Source organism: Numenius arquata, chromosome Z (genome assembly GCF_964106895.1).
Source record: "Numenius arquata chromosome Z, bNumArq3.hap1.1, whole genome shotgun sequence".
In the NCBI taxonomy this organism is placed as follows: Eukaryota; Metazoa; Chordata; class Aves; order Charadriiformes; family Scolopacidae; genus Numenius; species Numenius arquata.
The window spans coordinates 61,215,903-61,237,224 of NC_133616.1; positions in this window are offsets into that span (position 1 = coordinate 61,215,903).

The following is a 21,322-nucleotide window of genomic DNA, read 5'->3' on the forward strand; positions in this document are numbered from 1 at the left end:
CTTGCAGAATTGCATGTACAGTCACTCTGCCTTAATTTTCTTGAGGACACCAAGCAGCTCTTAGCAGTGTTTGGCTTCTAGGCATCTCTTAGTAAGCTGACCTCTTTACATTTAAATAAGTTAGTTTGCTTAAAAGTAGGGTGCTCCTTCTATCCAAAATTCAGCTAGTTCCTGCACCTGATGGCAAATGTCACAAAAAAAAAATCAGTAAATGCAAACCCTACATGGACATTATTTCTACTCAGATGCCAGTAGCTATTGCTATGTGTCGCATTAGAGAAGACATGCATAATAAATGACAGTTTTGACCGAACTCTAAAAAACTTACCTTGAAAATCAATACTTGGTACTCATCCATCAAGTGGACATGATTAGTATAGATGAGAAAAGTGGGGGAGAGGAGGAAAATAATTGGGGAAGAAGAGGATGACTACCTGATTTACAGGTGTGCAGCAAATTTTGACCCTTGCCTTTGACTGTTGGTAGCTAGAGTTTCTGGTATGCCCAGCCAGTAATAGGAAGGAATGACAAAAGATATAGTAGAAAAAACCACCACTTCCACACAAAATAAACACCTGTAGCAAATTTTGTAGTGTATTTTCAGGAGCAAAAATCTCCTCTTCTTTAAAAGCTGTTTAACTTCGATCAGGAGATCAGCCCTTTGATGAAGAGCACCTGGTTCAAATTGAACTATGGCTGTAAATAGGTATTTTCTTCAAAGCATTCACAGATGCTTTGCTTCTGAAAAAAATTCAGCCTGTTCTCATCAAAATATTGAGATTTGGATCCATCTCAGCAGAAACTTAAATGGACAGGTAGCATCAATTTCTAAATACGTCTCAGTTGGAACATTTCTTCTTTCTGATATTTAGCAGTGCTTGCATACCTATATTCCTTTCAAAGATGGGACTAAAGCCTGTGTTAGGTTTAAATGGAAATTATTTCACTTCAGAGCTCACAGTAATGGCAGCCTGAAGTCAGGGGCTTTTGCTACAGCAACACTGAGTCCCCTGAGTTAACTATTTTACAGCTTGATCTGCTGTATGTATAAAAGTTGTTTAAAGTTGTCTTTGATTGCAGTCTTGGCAACCACAAATGAGTAGGAGAGGTGAGCTTCCTTAGGACTCCGGCTGCCCAGCACTTGTGCTGTGTGCTCTGTACAGCATCACTCTGCTCCAGGTCACTTCAGAGCCTTGTAAAGCCACAGTTCCCCACATCTCCCCTCCCCACTCTATGCTCAGCTGCCATTTACAAAGGTTATGAGGGCTGCTGAAGTAATTGATCTGATTCTGCTTCTGTTAAAATATGAGGGAAAATCCAGCTGACTTTATTGGATCTAGTATCACAATTGTAATAAAGATAGAAGAGAAGGAAACCCATGTGTTAGGAAACCTAATTCTTTTACTAGCTTATGTAGAATTATTTCTGATGGGAAAAGAATAGGTGGCTACACTGATTAAAAATACAAGCTTAGTTTTATTTGCACCTAGGTCTGCAGGACGAATCTGGATGCACAAATAAAACTGCACGTGGAGTATGATGTCTTTATTTAAGTTTGATTATAGGAATTCTGAAATCTCAATAACCACATCATACCAAGATGAGGTATTAAATCAAATGTCTCGTCCAGTTTGCAGTTGTAATGATTTGCCTGGAGGGTCTTTGCATGTGGTAATTGCATACTATCCTTTCACAGTGGAAACAATGTGTTTGGGAATGAATACTTGAGATCTCCAGAATGTTTACTGAGAGAACAGAGGTAATTGTAGAATCAATATCTCCTTTAAAACTAAAGGTTGTGTTGGTTAATATTTTATAGAGAGAAATATTTATACTGCATAAGAAACCTGATGAGAAACATACATCTCTTGTAAATTTAATGAATCAACCCAAACACCATGTATTATCTGAAAATAATATGAAGGATTTAGAAGAGTCTCTGAGCATGTGAAATTGGTGTATAATATTTCAAGCTGAAAATAAAGGGAATAAAAGCAATTTTGGAACCCTCTTTGGGGTCAACAGCTCTTTGTAAGAGACGGGATCCACCTGACTATGGAGGGCAAAGCTATCTTACCTCGTATGGCTGGTAAGAAACCTGGTAGGGAGAGCTTTAAAACTAGGAATGACTTGGGGAGGGAGAGATTCCTCAACAAGTGAAGAAGCTGTGGGTGGGGTAGGCAAGCCAATGGCCTGTGGTGATGGTAGCAGAAGGGACACAGTAATCAACAAACAGAGCTGAAGGGCAATCTCTTTGAGCATAGGCATGTAAAGAAGGAAGTGCCTGCAGAACAGCTGTGGTGAAAGCTTTCAAGCCTGTACTGGGGAATCAGCACACTTGAGTGCCTCCCTGTAGTGTGCTGACCCAGGCTGGATGCCAAGTGCCCACTAAACTCTATTACTCCCCCTCCTCATCTGGACAAAAAATACGACAAAAGGCGTGTGGGTCGAGATAAGGACAGGGAGATCACTCACCAGTTACCATTACAGCCAAAACAGACTCAACTTGGGGAAATTAATTTAATTTATTGCAAATCAAATCAGAGTAGGATAATAAGAAATAAAAACAAATCTTAAACCACCTCGCATGCACCCCTCCCTTCTTTCCAGGCTCTACCTCCTCCCCCTGAGTGGTGCAGGGAGACAGGGAATGAGGATTGTGGTCAGTTCATCACACGTTTGTCTCTGCTGCTCCTTCCTCCTCCCACGTTTTCCCTGCTCCAGCATGGGGTCCCTCCTGCAGGAGTGAGTCCTTCACAAAATCCTCCAATGTGGGTCCTTCCCATGGACTGCAGTTCTTGACAAATGGTCCGGCGTGGGTCCCTTCCACAGGGTAAAGTCCTTCAGGAATGGACTGGTTTGGTGTGAGGTCCTCCATGGGCTGCAGGTGGCTACCTGCTCTGGTGCCTGGAGCACTTTCTCCCCTTCCTTCTTCACTGACCTTAGTGTCTGCATGGTTGTTTGTGTCACATATTCTCACTCCTCTCTTCCAGCTGCTGTTGTGCAGCAGTTTTTTCCTTTCTTAAATGCATTATTACAGATGCACTACAACTGTTGCAGACGGGCTTAGCTTTGGCCAGCAGTGGGTCTGTCTTGGAGCCAGCTGGAATTGGCTTATCAGACATAGGGGAATTTTCTAGCAGCTTCTCACAGAAGCAGGCACCCCTGCTACCGAAACCTTGCCATGCAAACTCAATACAGTCTCTAAAATGTCACTAGTGCACGTTGCATGAAGAGCAAACAGGAAGATTTAGAAGTCTGTATGCAGTCACAGGGCTATAACCTCATTGGGTTCAAGAAAGTATGATGGGACTGCACACACAACTGGAGCTCTGGAGTGCTGTGATGGAGGTATACAGGCTCCTTAGGAAGGACAGAGCAGAAAGGCAAGGAGGAGGAGTTGTCCTTTGAGCTGCCTTTTATGTGAGAAAGCAGCTGGAGTGCATGAAACTGCCCAGGGATGGCTAAGAAGCCAGCTGAGAGCTTGTGGGTGAAGATTAGCGGGAAGACCAACATGATTTCCGGTGCAGTGGGTATCTGCTATATACACCTCCTGACCAGGGAGAAGTAGTAGCTGAGGCCAGAGTTGTGATTAATGGAGTGAAATCCAGTTGGCAGCTGGTCACCAGTGGTGTCCCTCAGGGCTCAGTCTTGGGGCCAGTCTTGTTTAACATCTTTATTGATGATCTAGGTAAGGGGATTGAGCGCACCCTCAGTAAGTTTGCAGATGACACCAAACTAGGTGGGAGTGTTGATCTGCTTGAGGGTCGGAAGGCTCTACAGAGGGATCTGGACAGGTTGGGTCAATGGGCCAAGGCCAATGGGATGAGGTTTAATAAGGCCAAGTGCCGAGTCCTGCATTTTGGTCACAACAACCCCAGGCAACGCTACAGGCTTGGAGAAGAGTGGCTGGAAAGCTGCCCAGCAGAAAAGGACCTGGGGGTGTTGGTGGACAGCCGGCTTAACGCGAGCCAGCAGTGTGCCAGGTGGCCAAGAAGGCCAACGGTATCCCGGCCTGTATCAGGAATAGCAAGGCCAGCAGGAGTAGGGAAGTGATGGCGCCTCTGTACTCGGCACTGGTGAGGCCTCACGTTGAGTACTGTGTTCAGTTCTGGGCCCCTCACTACAGGAAGGACATTGAGTTGCCGGAGGGTGTCCAGAGGAGAGCCACCAAGCTGGTGAGGGGTCTAGAGAACAAGTCATATGAGGAGAGGCTGAGGGAACTGGGCATGTTTAGTTTGGAGAAGAGGAAGCTGAGGGAGAGGGAGGCTGAGAGCCTCTTTGCCCTCTACAACTACCTGAAAGGAGGTTGTAGAGAGGTGGGTGTTGGCCTCTTCTCCCAAGGGAATAATGACAGGACCAGAGGAAATGGTGTAAAGTTGCGGCACGGGATGTTTAGGTTAGATATTAGGAAGAATTACTTTACTGAGAGAGTGGTCAGGCACTGGAACAGCCTCCCCAGGGAGGTGGTGGAGTTGCCATCCCTGGAGGTATTTAAGAAACGTGTAGACATGGCACTTCAGGGCATGCTCTAATGCCTGAGATTGTTGGTTTGCATCTGTTGGTGGGTGGGTGTGGTGTGTGGTGGGGTTTTTTTGGGGGGTGGGGTGGTTTTGGGTTTTTTTTGTTTGTTTGTTTGTTTTGTTGGAGTTGATGATCTCAAAGGTCCCTTCCAACCACGAAGATTCTGTAATTCTGTGAGGCCTTCTTCAGATAACTGGAAGGAACACCACATTCCCAGGCCTTGTCCTTATGGGGGATTTTAGCCATACTAATATCTGCTTGAGGGACAACACAGAAGGGTTAAAGCAATCATGGAGATTTTCTAGAGAGCACTGATGAGAACTTCCTGACACGGGTGACTGAGGACCTAATAAGGAAAGGTGCTGTGATGGACCTGTTACTTACAAGCAAGGAAGAACTGGTGATGGATGTGAAAGTCAGGGACAGCCTTGGCTGCAATGACCATAAGACGGTTGGGTTCATGATCCTAGGAGGATGAAGTAGGGCAAAAAGCAGGATCACAGTGCTGGGTTTCAGGAGAGCAGACTTTGGCCTCTTTAGGGATCTACTTGCCCAGTAATGAAGTTCACGTTATTAAAATTTTGAGACTTTCTGACACAGCCATGTAAATGTTAGATTTTTCAAAAAATATATGTATCTATGGTATCTATCCCAATCATATGGTAGGAGAGTATTTTTCTGGATTTTTGAAAGAGAAAAACACTGATTTTTTAAGCAGTTTTGTCTTCATTTATATTTTAATGTCAAAGACTATGCCGATATGAATAAATATCAGTATATTCAAATGAATACAGCTGTAGTTCTCCATCCCAGCACTTCCCATCCAGGCAGGAGACTTTGAATATCTGTGTAATGCCTTTATTATTTGCTTTCAAACCCTTCCTTAAACCCCTTTTTTGGAGCATGCAGTGGCTAAAGCACTCATGTGTGGTCTCTGGTACCTATCACAGCAATCAGTTCAGGCTTAGTGTTTCCTCAAATTCCTCTGTGCATCTGTACTCATCTTTTACTTCTTCCTCATGCTCTCATTGTAGGGTCTTCTAAGCAGGAAAAGGATTCATACTGGTCAGTTCTTTCATCTTGTATTTTTTATTCTGTGTTCATATGGGAGATCCTTGCCTTTTGATAATCCTATCTATGATAATCTTGCCTAGATACAGTGACTGTACAGGTACTACCGGTAATGCTTTTGCTATTATTACTGTTTTTACTAGCTGAGGATCTGATCTTTTTGAATAAACATAGCTCTGTTATTCAGCCTGGAACTGTCTCTCCCTAAAAATAGATGACCTGTCAGGAATATAACTTTCAATACTTGGCATCCCATACTCTCCTTCAGTGCTCAGCAGAATTCAAAACCAAAGTACTGCCTCTTTGAATTCATTTTGTCACAGCTGGGCGGGTTTTTTGTATAACTCACTGCTTCAGTACTTCATTTTTCTCTCTCAGTTTTACGTCTGATGGGGAGAAAATCTCTAACTACTCGAACCTTTCTGCCTTTTTAATTAATTTAGTACTAATCAATTTAATGTGACTGTTCAGGAAAAATAAGTGCAATCTGGCCTCACTAGAATTAAAATCCCTGGCACTAAGCTAGGTGTTTCACTGCCAGAGAATGACAATGGATTTATAATTGCAGAAGAGATTATATCAATTTCCTGTTGTTGATTTTCTGTTCTTTTCTCCTTTCTTTTCCTCACAACAAATGTGAGGAAATCTAATCTAAAATCTAATATATGCTCAGTAGTCTTTAATCAGGCAATAGCAAATATATGATCAGTCCCACTGTGGTTTTGCAGATCAGACATTGTCTTTCTACTGTGCTGTGAAACTAGGCAACAGCTCTTGAACATCCCACAAAAACTGTTTTGGCCTTTCTCCAGATGAGAGAAAACAGCTGGCTGGAGGACTGAGGAAATATAGTAAAAATAAAATAAATTTAGGATTTAAATACTTAAATGCTCAATACATTAGAGAATTTTATCTTTACTGAAAAATTTAGGAGAAACTTTGTATTTGTTTCCCATCCTATTTCCTCTGCTTCATTTTTTATGGGTCTCTTGAAAGGATGGAGCTCTAGATTTGGTTTCTGAATTAACTTCCTATGCAATAAAATACACTGTGGTGTCTGTAGTGACTTCAGACTCCTTTTGTACTCTCTAAAAGCATGTCAATGGAGGTGTGCTTTAGCACCAGCTGGTTTTGTTTATCATAATCCAGGGACATACTCTGATAGCAGATACCTGATCAGTTAACCAGGTGGCCTGTCTTTCCTTAGAGGAAACACTCCAGTTTTCACAACAACATTAAAAATGAGGATTTTTTGTTTGTTTGTTTTTGATTCTTGCGATTGGAAAGATTATGAATTTCAGCAGAAATTAACCAAAAAAACACCAACCACAAAACACCAAAATCCCAGCATGTATTTAAATTACAACAAAATCTTACTCAACAACTTCAGTGAGCTTGCATTAATTTAATAATTTGTATGTCCTACTTCTTAAATATAACAGAGTAACTGCCTGTTTCCACTTTGTTTCATGTCTTTTCTCATTATTATAATGGTACCATTAAATATCTAATCCTATCCTAAGCTAATTTACATCAGGTTTAATGTGATTTGGAACCTTTAAGGATTATAGATATATTTTGTTTCTCATTAGTCTCTGACAATCAAAATACGCAAAAGAAAAGGATTGCTATTACTGGGTCAGTATATTTAGTTGCTTCCTTTCTAATGCCCATTTTATCTTAAGGGGAGGAAGGGAAGCAGCTGAGCACATTGTCAAATAAATTAATACATACCCCACATTTGGATTTTCTAAGAAAAAGTCATCAAGAACAAGAGAGAAATATCCACTCTGATCAATCTTTTAAATCTTGTATTACTCTATTGGACTCTGAGTGTCCAGTCTCTCGTAATTTTTTTTCCCTCAGTGAAATCATTGAACTGGCAGAAGAGATTCTCTGGGAAGTGAAAACATCCTTTTAAGACTTTTTTGTGCTAGAGATATTTTTTTGTTGCTGTTGGGATTTTATTTGTTTGTTTTTCTTTGTTTCTTTTTGTTGTTTTGTTGTTTTTCTTTTCCAAGTGCTTCCTTTGTACTGTTGCTCTTCCTCTGGACAATCAGTAAGGTCTGAAATGATCTTACTCTCAGTTATGTCAGAACAGCATGCAGTGGAATCACTTCGACCTAACTGAGAACAAAACCATCCCTAAATGTCAGAATGAGTGATTTTTAAGGTACTGTTTGTCCTCCGTGGAAATGATTTCACACCACACTTTCTCCTGGGTGAAAGAGATTAAAAGAGTTCCATTTTTACATACCATGTCATTACACTAATGTGTACCTCACTGACTCAACCCTATTCTACTTAACAAAGTGAGACCCTTTCAGGAGTTATTTCTATTAATAACACGCTTTGCATGATTCAAATAAAATGAGTGATTCAAATGTCTCCAGGAGGACCATAATTTTCTAGAACAATTTTTACAGAACAGCGGATGACAGAATTATTTTTCCCCTCCTGTATGTGAAACAACTTAGATACCTTGAGGTATACTTAAACTTTAAATCTTGATATTATGGAAGGTATTTTAATTTCGGAAAATGAATCAGTTAATGCAGAATGCCTTCTTCAGAATGCTAGCAACCCTGATCAAGGACTAAGTTGTTCTAATCAGGTAATTGTTAAAGTAATGTCTTAGCTGTTTTCTTTAAATCAGTTTCATTACTCAGATCTATGATCTATGAAGTCTGTACCAGCTAGTAAAGTACAATTCATCTTAAATTAAAATGATGCTTTTCTATGTCAAGACAATACGATGTTCTTTGTCATGCAATGAATTATATGGGTATACTTGTCAGCATAAATTTTCTGGCAACAGTAATAAAGTATTCTATCATTCATTTTATTGCTGGAGAAAATAATCTTTTCTTATTCGTACTGACGTAGCATTTCCACTACTCCTTAAAAAAGACTTGGCAATACTTCAAACTGAGTGTTATTAGAAAACATTCTATTACTGCTCAGTAAATATATTACTTTCTTTTCCATTATACTTACCACTCCTCAAAGAAGGACTTGCTATGATTACACTGATCTGCTCTGGCATAGGAGCAGCCTACTTCAGAATCTGTCCATCCACAAAAGTAAGTGGCTTTCCATGGAAGCACCTCTGACACGCACAATGACATTGCAGTTGCACAGCTCAGAATATCTCTCACCATCCAGTTCTACCGCCCCTGTGCATGGTCAAAATAGCACAGATGTATAATTATATTTCTAATAAGCAGGTATTAGTCAACTTGGTATAATTGTAAAATTACCAATATTTTTATTTATATAAATATAAATGAATATGACGTGCTTTTACTGTAGTTTCTTCTCAGTTCTGATTAGACAAGAAAGCCTCCAAAGTATTCATTCAGGGTTCAGTTTTTAAAGGTTCCATTCTAATTAGCAACATATTTAACATTTTGAATTGGGAATATTCTGTGCTGTGTACCAATGTCCATTCAGGTCTCAACTCTGCCCTGAAAAGGCAGGTCTGCAATGCCAACACTATGCTCTGAGCTGAACTTCATCTACATTTCTCTGTTAGGTAACAAAGATAAACATTTGAGTCTTTGCTGAAGACATAGTATGCAAAACTAATGGCATCATTAAGACTTTAGAGGTAACATACACGATCCACAAATTTAGTATTGCTGTATTAAGCATATGTTTGGTAAATTGTAACTTGTGAACATGAATTTAGTTTCCAGTTGGTCTGGAAATATGCAGAAAAATATTTCAGTTTAGTGCATGTATGTTTTTGCTTTATTCAGTTTCATGTTTGTTGAGTTGATGGCAAAAGAGTGCTGGAGACTCAGGAGGAGGAGGACAATGTGTAGAAATGAAAATTCACCCTTTCTATAAAATTCTATATGTAATCAAAGTCTCCTTACTCTCCAGTAGGACTTTTTGTGCTATGTTGATCAATATGTTATTTTCATTCCCTCTCTCTGTTCAATGTTTATTCCTGGGAAACAAGTAGGAAGTAGAACAAAAATCAGTAAAATTTTAGTCTTATCCTGGTTCCCTCACAAGCCACAATTTAAAATGGATAATCAATATTAAGTACTACTGTTCAGCATTACTGGGGTGTTCTCTGTTCCGTTTTTTAAAAAAGAGGTCAAGGGGGAAAAAGTCATGGCCTTGGGGCAGTGGTGAGTCCAAGGTTGGCAACAACTTGGCAACACAATTAAATGTTAAAGACCTGTCCATGTTAAGTCTTTGAAAACTAACGTGACATTGCAGTGACTGATCCTGGCCCATCATGGTTGAGGCTGCCAGTTATTTGCTCTTTGTTTTACCGTAAGGCCCTAGTCTGGCCAGGCTATGTCCCAGCACCCTGGCGCAAATGATGCAGCAAAGCAGCACATCAGAAAGGCTCATGCATTTCAGTTGGATATCCTTTAACACATAATCTGTACAAACTCTTTCACACGGAGGGTTTTGTCTAATTGAACATAAAGTACAGCTTTGACTGCTGTGCTTTTTTCTAACTCTCTTGTTTTTGTTAAGTAGTTGCAAAGCTACAAAACAAGCAAGGAAGAAACTCATCCTCTCTCTACGTCTTTGATACTAGACAAGTCCAGCACTCCAGACAGGGAGGCATGGGTGCCAACTTCCAAGTATTACCATGTGTGGTGTCAGCAACCTTCTCATCTTCTTTCCTAATATCTCATAGCTCCTTTCATTATCATCTCATCGTAGGTGTCCTGTTCCTATGTCTTTATCCATGCCTTACAAATTAATCTTTCTTAACAACAATATGCTTTAAAGCAAAACTGTTTCTTCAGACTTCCCGACGTATATTGATTCTGCCTCCAGGACCATAATTCACCCCAGATATATCACCTTAGAATAATTTGTTCCCCAGAAGATAATAAACAAAGCATTGAGATCAATATCAATTAGCATCCATTCATAACCAAATAACAAATCAACAAGCCTTCTAATGTAAACAAAACTGGAGAATCCATTGAAGATTTCAAGAAGAGTAGAAAGGCTAAGGAAAAAAGTAATACTAATTGATTGATTTTTTTTCCTTTCTCCCACCCCTCTCATTATTGCCGTTTTTTGTAATGTGTGATCAACATGTGTCCCTGTTTTGTTGCTTCACTTATATCCAGAACCTTACCAAGGGGACTGCAGGAAGGACTGCTGCTCAGACAATAACAATTCTACTACACAATATCAGTAGTAAGATAACATATCTCACAGAGCTGCAGCTTCTGGAGATTTTTTAGATTACATATTTTTCATTGTTTGAAATGAACTGTGTCTTTGTCCTTCAAAAAATACCCAGGACGTTGGGTTTGCTTCTGTGTTAGGAAAATGCCTAGCATATTTGGAGCTCATTAAATAATAAAAAGAATCACAAATATGGTGCTCTTAGTATATTTTTGCTGGATCTCACCATAAGATCTTCAAGAGAATAGAGTTCTAGTCCAGTATAAAGAAAATTTTCATTGGTTGTATAAGAAAGGCACCACTGAAATGATTTGGCAGAAAATACCTGCCTTCAGACCAAAGAAAACCTAGTTACTCTTGGAGTCAACACAAAAGATCATAGAATCATCTAATGGTTTGGTTTGGAAGAGACATTAAAGATCATCTAGTTCCAACCCCACTGCTATGGACAGGGATACCTTCCACTAGACCAGGTTGCTCAAAGCCTCATCCAGCCTGGCATTGAACACTTTCAGGGATGGGGCATCCACAGCTTCTCTGGGCAACCTGTTGCAGTGCCTCACCACCCTCAGAGTGAAGAATTTGTCCCTAATATCTAATCTAAATGTCCCCTCTTTCAGTTTAAAACTATTATGCCTCATCCTATCACTACACTCCCTGAGAAAGAGTTCTTGCCAATCTTTCCTGTAGGTACTGGAAAGCTCCTATGAGGTCTCCCTGGAGCCTTTTCTTCTCCAAGCTGAACAACCCCAACTCTCTCAGCCTCTCTTCACAGGAGAGGTACTCCAGCCCTCTGATCATCTTTGTGGTCATCCTCTGAATGTGCTCCAACAGATCCATTTCTTTCTTATGTTGGGCCCCCAGAGCTGAATACAGTACTCCAGGTGAGGTCTCATCAGAGTGGAGTAGAGGGGCAGAATCACCTCCCTCAAACCTGCTGGCCACACTTCTTTCCATGCAGCCCAGGATGCAGTTGGCTTTCTGGGCTGTGGGTGCACCTTGTCAGCTCATACTCAATTTTTCACCCACCAACACCCCAAAGTCCTTCTCTTCAGGGCTGCTCTCAATCCATTCTTTGCCCAACTCTTATTTGTGCTTGGGGTTGCCCTGACCCACATGCAGGACCTTGTACTTGGTCTTGATATCTTAAAGATTTCTCTTATTTCCTGTAAAAGAAGAGATTCTTGGCTTTGGGACAGCTAGTCAAGGATTCAGGAGCACAAGTTGTGATATCCTCTGTCCCTCCATTTTTGGGGACCGATGACTGGATAAACAAAAAGATCAGGCAGATCAATGCCTGGCTCTGTAACTGGTGCTACCAGCAGGGCTTTGGGTTCAAAGACCATAGCTTGATTTATAGGACACCGGGTCTGCTCGAGCACGATGGAAAAACCCTATCCCAAAAGGGGAAAAGGGTATTAGGCCAAGAGCTAGCAAAGCTCATGGACAGGGCTTTAAACTAGAATCAAAGGGGGAAGGGGACAATACCAGGCCCACTGGTAATGAGCCTGGGGGTAAAGGACCAAGGATGGGGGTGAAATCGGGAGCGCAGCTTAAGTGCATCTACACTAATGCACGTAGCATGGGCAACAAACAGGAGGAGATGGAAGCCATTGTGCAGCATGGCAGCTATGATGTAATCACCATCACAGAAACATGGTGGGATGATAGTCATAACTGGAATGCTGTGATGGATGGCTATAAGCTCTTCAGGAGGGATAGGCAAGGAAGGAGAGGCGGGGGTGTGGCTCTGTACGTTAGGGAGTGTTTTGATTGTATGGACATAGATTCCAGCAATGATAAAGTGGAGTGTTTATGGGTAAAGATGAAGGGGAAGGCTAACAAGGGAGATCTGGTGCTGGGAATCTGCTATAGACCACCCAACCAGGATGAGGAGGTAGACGAGGTATTCTATAAGCAGCTGGCTGAAGTCTCTCAATTGCCAGCCCTTGTTCTGGTTGGGGACTTCAACCTACCAGACATCTGCTGGAAATACAACACAGCAGAGAGCAGGCAGTCTAGGAGGTTCCTTGAGTGTATCGAAGATAACTTCTTGACACAACTGGTAGGAGAGCCTACCAGGGGAGGTGCCTCACTAGACCTACTGCTCACAAACAGAGAGGGACTAGTGGGACATGTGATGCTCAGAGGCCGTCTTGGGCTTAGCGACCATGAAATAGTCAAGTTTTCAATTCTTAGTGAGGTAAGGAAGGGGGTTAGCAAAACTTCCACCTTGGACTTCCGGAGGGCGGACTTTAGCCTTTTCAGGTCACTGTTTGGAAAAGTCCCATGGGAGGCAGCCCTGAAGGGCAAAGATGTGCGGGAAGTCTGGGTGTTTTTCAAGGAGGAAGTCTTAAAAGCCCAGGCGCAGGCCGTCCCTGTGCGCTGTAAAGCGAGCTGTCAGGGGAAAAGGCCAGCCTGGCTGAACAAAGAGATACGGTCACAGCTTCGGGAAAAAAGGAGAGTTTATGGCCTTTGGAAAAAGGGGCAGGCCACTCAGGAAGATTACAAAGGTATAGTAAAGTTATGTAGGGAAAAGATTAGAAAGGCCAAAGCCCAGCTAGAACTCAATCTGGCCTTGGATGTTAAAAACAATAAAAAGAACTTCTATAAATATATTAATAGCAAGAAGAGGACTCGGGAGAACCTCCATCCTCTATTGGATATGGGAGGTAATGTAGTGACAAAGGATGAGGAGAAGGCTGAAGTCCTGAATGCCTTCTTTGCCTCAGTCTTTAGTAGTAGAGTAGGGGGTTCCCTAAGTACCCAGACCCCTGAACTAGCAGACATGGGCGGGCAGCAGAATGAAGCCCCTGTAATCCAAAGGGAGGTGGTGAGGGACCTGCTCCAACACCTAGATACAAACAAGTCTATGGGACCAGATGGGATCCACCCAAGGGTACTGAGGGAGCTGGCGGAAGTGTTTGCGGACCCACTCTCCATCATTTACCAACAGTCCTGGCAAACTGGGGAGGTCCCAGCTGACTGGCGTCTAGCAAATGTGACACCCATCCACAAGAAGGGTCGGAAGGATGATCCGGGGAACTACAGGCCTGTCAGTCTGACCTCGGTGCCTGGGAAGGTCATGGAACAGATCATCCTGAGTGCCATTATGCAGCACATGAAGGACACCCAAGTGATGAGGCCGAGCCAGCATGGGTTCACGAGGGGCAGGTCCTGCTTGACAAACCTGATCTCCTTCTATGACAAAGTGCCCCGTTTGGTGGATGAGGGAAAGGCTGTGGATGTTGTTTACCTGGACTTTAGTAAAGCCTTTGATACAGTCTGCCACAGTATCCTCCTGGAGAAACTGGCTGCCCATGACTTGGATGGGAGTACCCTCCGCTGGGTTAAAAACTGGCTGGAGGGCTGGGCCCAGAGAGTGGTGGTGAATGGAGTTAAATCCAGTTGGCGTCTGGTCACGAGTGGTGTCCCCCAGGGCTCGGTACTGGGACCCATTCTCTTTAACATCTTTATCAATGATCTGGATGAGGACATTGAGTGCACCCTCAGTAAGTTCGCAGACGACACTAAGTTGGGTGGCAGTGTCGACCTGCTGGAGGGTAGAAAGGCTTTGCAGAGGGATCTGGACAGGTTGGATCGATGGGCTGAGACCAACGGGATGAGGTTCAACAAGGCGAAGTGCCGGGTCCTCCACTTGGGTCACAACAACCCCATGCAGTGCTACAGGCTTGGGGCAGAGTGGCTGGAAAGCTGCCTGGCAGAAAAGGACTTGGGGGTGTTGGTGGACAGCCGGCTGAACATGAGCCAGCAGTGTGCCCAGGTGGCCAAGAAGGCCAACAGCATCCTGGCCTGTATCAGGAACAGTGTGGCGAGTAGGACTCGGGAGGTGATAGTCCCCCTGTACTCAGCACTGGTGAGGCCCCACCTCGAGTACTGTGTCCAGTTTTGGGCCCCCTACCACAAAAAAGACATCGAGGTGCTGGAGCAGGTCCAGAGAAGAGCAACAAGGCTGGTGAGGGGTCTGGAGCACAAGTCTTATGAGGAGAGGCTGAGGGAACTGGGATTGTTCAGCTTGGAGAAGAGGAGGCTGAGGGGAGACCTTATTGCTCTCTACAACTACCTGAAAGGAGGGTAGAGAGGCGGGGGTCGATCTCTTCTCCCAAGTCACGGGCGACAGGACTAGAGGAAACAGCCTCAAGTTGCGCCAGGGGAGGTTCAGGCTGGATATTAGGAAAAATTTTTTCACTGAAAGGGTTATCAGACATTGGAATGGGCTGCCAAGGGAGGTGGTTGAGGCACCATCCCTGGAGGTGTTCAAAAGACAGGTTGACGTGGTGCTGGGAGACATGGTTTAGTGATGGTGTTGCATTTTGTTGTTTTTGTGGGCGTTTATTTTTGTCAGTTAGGTTGATGGTTGGACAAGATGATCTTGAAGGTCCTTTCCAACCTAGAAGATTCTGTGATTCTGTGATTCAAAGTAGTAGTATTACTTGGGAACACCAGCCTGATTTCATAAATTTTAAGTGCACTTCCTTATGGAATGCATTAATTATCAGAGACAAGGGGAAGTGTTTAGGATGTGAAGCTCCAGGTATTCTTACAGTGCCACAGCAGTAAATTAATGCCATCAAGTGCTCACACTGATATAATCACATATAACTTGCTACTTCAAGTACTGTGCAAATTACCTGTGTGGCTTATGATTAAGTTTAAAAAGCAAAGATTATTCTTTGGGTTGTGGGTTAAAATTTAAGAACTTATGAAGATAGGAGGCAGGAACGTGCTAAAATACAAAATCATTTTTCACTGTGGTAGTATTACTACAATTTATTTCTCAGAGAAAGTGTTATCTTGCATGTCTCAGTTAAAGAATAAAATGGATTACAACAAATGTATGGAAGAATGAGAGCAACAGACATAAAAAAAAGCTGCAGCATTCAGATAAGAAATTCATGAAATAATAACATAATATAATTGCATATCTGAATAAATCTAAACCAAGAAATGGAATAGATTAAAATTCTTTCAAATTTGTCTGTGTCAACATTTACAAAAGAAAAAAAAAACAGACAGAAATGGATGTTATTCAAGCAAACAGTAACAACATGGAACAAATAAACATTCATATCAAGGAGATCATCTGAAAACATGGTCTGTCTATAGGTCTTTGATTTTCTTTGTATTCCAAAGTACAAACTTAGTTATAATAATAACTAATGAGTTGTTAGTTAGTAATCAAATGAAAAATTGGAATAAATACCAAAAAAGCCCTAACAATTTTAATCTCTTTTGTGTAACTTAATATGCATCAGGAAAACATAGTAAAATGCATATAGAATTATCTCAGGAGTGAATGTGGCATCTGAGCTAAAATTCATCAAATCAAGATTCATTAAAGGTGCTTATCCTCTTTATATATTCAACTACAGTAAAAGCAGTTTTATTTAATATTTCTCATATTACTTTTTTTTTTTTTTTTTCAGTTTCCTCTTAGGGCAAAAATGGTCCAAATCTTGGTTACTGAATCTGGTCAAGCTCACATTGTTAGTATTAATGATGAAAAAAAGTTTAAATATCTTCTAAAATGGAAACAGATGAGAAATCATTTACTGTTTTCTGAACGGGTTAATATTTTTTTCATAGGTTGAGGAGAATGTAATCCAGAATGTTGTCTACATGCACTGAGTACGATTAAGGAGAACAAAACACAAGAGAGTCCTCCCAGATTAGTGTATGGCAGCGTTCACCAGCATCTGTCCTCAAATAGTTCAGGACGGCTTCAGTGACACTGCACCATACACCTGCAGCACACAGGAACTGGTTCCTGTATTACCTGCCATCAGGATTAAAAATTAAAGGGTTGAATTAAAGGTGATAATTCTTAGAAAAATCATATAAATCATAGATTCCTATTTTTGGTCTTTTGCATCTCTAATGTTGGAGAACAGCCCCAATGATACTTTTCTGGTTTTATCCAATTAACTTGAGTGAAGAAGGAACGGAAAAAAGAGAGAGAGAGAAAGAAAGAAAGAAAGAAAGGAACAAACAAACAAACAAACAAACAAAGTTTTTTGCACTCTGAAGTTTCTTTGCTATGTAACTGCAACAGTAATATCATTATATGTTCTAAGTTATAATGAACAAAAAGAGGTTGGAAAAAAACACCCATTAGTAATAATCTTAGACATTTAATGAAAAAGTGAAGTAAAAGACCACCTTTAGGTAAGTGCTAAATTGGCATTTTGTGAGGGAACGTGCATACTAAAATCAGTGCAATGTCTTGTTTAATCTGGGTGGAAGCTGGGAAAGTTTCTAGGATGTCAAAATAATTTTAAAAATCTGGGTGATTGTTTGTGAATTTTTCCCCTTTTTCAAGGCTTAGTAGACTGCACAGTTGAACAGCAGACACAGTGCGCAAAGGATACCCCCCCAAGCCCTGTTCCTTTTCGAAGTACTCAAGAAAACATGCTTGAAACAGGTCTCTAGACATCTCCACTACCAAGTAAAACAGGGACTGTTCTGGCTAATTGACACAACCTACTTGTATCCCCAGTAATTAGTAACTGGCTTTGGGTCTCTCCTGAGCCTCACATAATGGTCCTAAGGCACAGTTGCAAATTTTGTATGCTTGCTTTTCTTTTTTTATGATCCTGAATACCTGAAATGATGTGAGTGTGGGAATCATATCTTAGTATCATTTCTGGGATTCTGGAGAGGGGCAGAGGCATGGTCAATGATAGCCTTTTTTATTGCACTTCTGCCCACCAGGGCAATAATTTCATTGCATTTGTTTCCTACCCTGAGGTGTTGCATTCCTATGCAGAGGGTAGTATTTGAAATAGCAAAGGTATACAGTTAAAGGACTGTGGAGAGCTGAAGGAGCCTAATGTGATACTGTTTCCTACACACTGTCTGTTGGGAGGATCTGTTTTACTTCCCTAAACTGTACTTCGCAGAATCACAGAGTTGCTTAAGTTGGAAGTGGATCTCTTGAGATACTGTCTAGTCCAACCACCCTGCTCATCACCACCTGGTGATGCTCTTCCTGATGGAGCACAGTATACTGCTGGCTGCCTTTGCCATGAGAACACTTTGCTGACTTATAGTCAACTTTTTGCTTGCCAGGACTCCCAGGGCCTTCTTTGCAACCCTGCGAAGAATGGGTCAGCCCCCGGTTTGTGGTGATGCCTAGGGTTGTTCCTCCCCAGGTGCAAGACTTGGCACTTCCCCTTGTTGAACTTCATGAGCTTCCTGTCATCCCATTTCTCCAGCCTTTAAAGGTCCCTCTGATCATAGCACAAGCATCTTGTCTACCAGCACTCCTCCCTGTTTTGTATTGCCAATTTCCAAAAAATGCTACCTGACATGGAACAAAACTATGCCAAGGAATAAGCTAACAGTGAAGCAATATGCACAATCAAATGCTTATGGCTTGAATTCTCTCTCCAGCCATCCCTGCCTAACGTATCGATACGAGTGTTGCCTGAACCAGGAAGGTACTGGTTTATTTTTTCCTGTTAAGAAATGGCCACAGTATATAGTCTGTATGCAGTTCTACTATGCTATAGTAAGAATTCTTAAAGCTGAAGTGCATATACCTGGAATATAAGTATTTTTCTCTTACTAGTCGAGAGAGCACTGAAGGTTTTCTTTCCCCATCCTGTCCCATTCCCCCCACGCTCCCCAATTCTGTTTTCTATTCTTTGTTACTAAAACACTAGAGTACTGTTTAACCTGTATGTTAAACAGTTAGTCTTCACCATGACTGGCACCATAAATTCCAGTCAAACCCCAGTTATTTTAGTAAAGCCAACTGGGAAATAACACTGGTTTGTGATAGTAGCCCAGCTAACAAGGAGGTGTAGAACAAATGTTTACAAATGCAAACATGACAATGAAAGATTGATCAGAAGAAAATGGAAAATCAACCTAGAGATAATTGTGACAGCATTATGGGAATGATCGCTTTCTTTTCAGTTTAAACTTAGGAGCTTAAATAGCTGATGTACACATTTGCTTATTTGACATCCAGACAGATGTTTTTCCAAATTAATTGGATACTTTTATGTCAAATTATCTAAATTGTGCCTAGAATTATTTGCATCAGCAGAAGGGATATCTTATAGTGGCCAGACTAAAACACACTATACAAATTAATATAAAAATCAATATCTAGCACTGCAATATTTTGGTTTGACAAAAGTCTGTGATGCGTACAAAGCTTTGAAGAGCTTGCAAAATTTTATTTCCTCTGCTGAGTACTTTTGTACTTCCGTTTGCATAATGAAGATTAATATAAAATTTAACACACACACACACACACACACACCCCAAATTAAACAGCAGACACAGAGACACAAGACTAGCAGGGAAGCCCTCATTTGTTGAGATTAATAATAGACCATAAGCATTCCAATAAGTTGGGAAATGAGCTTGCATGATGTTTTTGGATATCTCCACTTTCATGAGTTCAAAATCCAGGAAGGCACTGATTTATTTTTCCCCGTTAAGAAATAGTCACAGCATATAGTCTAGCTGGTTTTCCATTGTACAGATAAATAGGAAAAAAAATCTAATATGACAGGTTAAGGGAAGAAGGAAGATTACACTGAAGTGCAAGACTGGAGAGCACATAAGAAATGACTAGCCCAAGCCTTTGAAGCAAATGGTATGAAACAATCCACACAGGATAGTACCACCCTGTCATGGAAGTAAGCCTGATTCTGATTCATAAAACGTGTATCATTTTTATGCTACAATTGCTTGACTAATTTCAGTTTATTTGTAATAAAGGGAGGAAGATCAGAATCAGGACAAAGTAATAAAACCACAGATCTTCCATTATCCTATGCTTTGCCCAGGCACTGATAATGTACACATGCGATGAAGCTATGCCAGTTGGATGTGTTAAAAGTAGTTATTTATGCTACACAGTTGTGGAAATCTGATTCATATTCTGAGCAAGGTTCTGATACAATAAAGCCCTTGCTTGGTGGTTAATATTGAACCAGTGGTTTTAAGCACTCACATACATAAAATTTTGCAGAACCGATGCATCATGATAAAATCAATGCTTTGTTAAAGTATGTTAAAATCCAAAGATGCTTGTAACAGTTGAAAGGCTGAAATTTCACCAGCAGAAAATAACGTGAACACTCAGATTTTTATGACATTGAAATAGCAGGGTATGAGAGGTTTGCATAGTTTTTAAAGGGAACTTCATATGAGAGTTTTCTGCATAAATTAGTACTGGCAGCACGGGGGAAACCACAGGTGATACTACGTTAGAAAGTGCTTTGGATAAAGCTGTCAACCACAGGGCTATAGAGTACCAAAGAAAGCACTGAAAATGTGCCCTCATTCAAACTGAAGTAAACTCAAAGGCAGTCAAATCCTTCTCTGTGACAAATAAACCTTACAGAATGTAGAGGATTTTATAAATACCCAGAAAGGTACAAAACCTAGCTCAGGCACATTGACTGGACAAGCAGAAAGAAACATACATAAGAATACTAACAGTGAAAGGGAGATGAAAAACAAAAGCGAAAGAAAAATATTATAAGTCATCTTCAAACTGTATTTTTAGTTCTTTTTAAGAAGAGTACATGCTCTCAGACAAAAGCGGTATAAAGCACATTGCATTGTTTCGGTTTACTTGAAGTGCCATGCTGCTCTTTACTTATGAAAATGCAGCAGCCATTCTGAGTGCTGCTTAGTGACGAGCACTCAGTGTGCTCTGCCTCTGACATGGTGTTCTTCCATCTCACACAGGAAAAAATTGGAAAACCATAAATATTTCTGAACAAACTGTCCCTTTTTTTTCCATTTTTGATTTGTTCACAGCTGTATTGTAAAATTCTGGAAAACGTGATGAAAATTTTTGGAATAGTTTCATAAATAATAATTCAAGATCTTTCACAGACTTGTATAAAAATTTTCAGTTTGTAGTTTTTTAAAATACTTGGAGGTTCTGAGGAGCTGATTTATGTGCTGCGATTTTGCTCCAGCAAATACATTTAAAATACTTAAGCACATGAAGAATTCCACTCTGGCCACAGGGTTTGCATTTGGAGTTATGTTTGCCTCTAACACACTCACTCATTGTTGAGAGAAGGAGCATTAAATAAACAAATAAAAATCTCTTTTTTTGTGCTCAATAGACAAACAGCACATGTGGGTTTGTATTTGCTCATTAATTAGCTTTAAATAATCATAGCAATAGTGCTGTTACAGTGATGATCTAAAGACTGTTGCCTAAAGGTAGAATGGAGATTATATATCTTTTATTAAACAACCAGTTTATATGGAGAAACACAGGTGAGCTTTCAGATGACTTTCACAGCCTTTTCAGGTCATCATTCTGGTTATTTTTCCACTAAACACTGGTGCTATTGTGGCCATTCTGATTGTGGCAATTCTTTTGAATCTTAACAATTATTCACAGAGATATTTTCCTTTCATTTGTTCATGTCCAGTAAACAAACACTAGATTTCAGTTACTTTACATGTCTGAAAAACAAGCTGGGAAACATTTAATCAGACCTTTTATGACTTTTTAGTTCTAATACAAGAGTCTCCAGAAGCCATGTAT